The 1728-nt window shown below is 36.0% G+C and overlaps 1 pseudogene; it reads right to left on the bottom strand.

Moving 5' to 3' along the window:
• Positions 1–362: 362 nt before the first annotated feature.
• Positions 363–1304, bottom strand: LOC125416736 (olfactory receptor 4K3-like; annotated as a pseudogene).
• Between the last annotated feature and the right edge of the window lie 424 nt (positions 1305–1728).

Below are 1728 nucleotides of genomic sequence, written 5' to 3'. Positions count from 1 at the left end.
ATTATAAAAACAGTGCAGAGGAAGTGTTATACAGTGGTATACTCAGGTAACTTTTACTAAGATTTTATTCATTACATAAATATATGAGGATAGCCAAAAATATTAAGTTCAATTTTATTAAAAACATAGAAGACTACTTTGATGGAATCGCTGGGTGGAAAGAGTTCATATTTAGAATTTAAGACAAAGGATAAACAATGTTCTGCTGATTGGTGAATAAATGTCATATTTTTTCAAATGTTAAATGATATCTATATCAAAAGATTGGTAAAAATTTTAAATATACACATATTTGCTGGTTTTAAATATGTTTCACAGAGACAATCTTAGTTTGTGAACCAATTAGTACATGTTCCTGAATATTATAAATTTCATTTGGGACCCAGGAATTTGTCTATAAACCTTTTCATAGCATTTTTAATTTCTTTATTTCTCAGTGTATAAATGGTTGGGTTTAGGAGAGGTGTAAAAATAGAGTAAAACACTGCAAGAAATTTATCAAACCAGGTAATACTGAGGGGCCACACATAGATGAAGATGCAAGGAACAAAAAAGATCATCACCACTGTGATGTGAGCACTGCATGTGGACAGAGCCTTAGATGAACCAGATTTAGAGTTCTGGCCAACAGAGATTAGGATATATGTGTAAGAAATGAGCAACAGAGTGAAGCAGCTTACAACTACAACACCACATTCAGCGTTCATTAAAGTGTTTAAATGATGATAATCCATGCAGGCTAGCTTGATCACCAATGGCATATCACAAAAGAAACTGTCTATTTCCTTGGGACCACAAAAAGGCAACTGTTCAACTACTACCAAGTAACTCATACCATGTATAAAGCCAGTAGTCCAAGAAATCAACACCAACCCAGTGCATCTTTTCAGGTTCATAATGGTGAAGTAGTGGAGTGGTTTACAGATGGCCACATAGCGGTCATAAGCCATGACCACCAACAGCATCATCTCTCCTCCAGCAATGCAATGGGAGAAGAAAATTTGGGACAAGCATCCTGCAAAGGAGATGGTCTTGTGTTCTCTGAGAAAGTCTGATATCATCTTAGGAGTAATGTTTGAGGAAAGACACATGTCAATAAAGGACAGGTTGGCCAACAAGAAGTACATGGGAGAATGGAGATGGGGGTCAGTGGTGATTAAAACAAGGATGACAGTATTTCCAGACACGATGAGCAGATAAAGTATGAAAAATATCACAAAGAGTATGATCTGAAGATTCTTAGAGTTGGTCAGTCCACAAAGAATAAATTCTGACACCACAGACTGATTGTTCCCATCCATTGCACTCAGAGAGTTTTCAGAAGTGACCTGCAAGTTAAGAAATATTAAGAATAAGTCATAATAGGAAGGTTACTTCTTTTGTAGAACTTAACATTCACATTGAAACTTACCTGACCAGAAACCCATAAATGTAATGAGAAATGCAAGGCTGCCCAAGTGAAAGCTAATGAGCCGAGAGCAACTCCCCATAAACATGTAAGCACAGCTGTAATTTGTCAGCCCTGGATGAGTGTGTCATTATACTTTCAGTGATTATCAATTATTCATTTCAAAACAGAGACAGGGTGCTTATACAGATCTGATAGATAATATTCAAACTAAATGGTGAATAATATTTCCCCTTTTTCTTTTCTATTTAGTGATTCTAAACTTGTGGGTCTTATCATCCTTTATCGTTTGAAATCTCTAGGTGGGTGGAATCCAGCAG

The sequence above is a fragment of the Myodes glareolus genome, chromosome 10 (genome assembly GCF_982192425.1).
Source record: "Myodes glareolus chromosome 10, mMyoGla1.1, whole genome shotgun sequence".
In the NCBI taxonomy this organism is placed as follows: domain Eukaryota; kingdom Metazoa; phylum Chordata; class Mammalia; order Rodentia; family Cricetidae; genus Myodes; species Myodes glareolus.
This window is presented reverse-complemented; position numbering and strand designations above follow the sequence as displayed.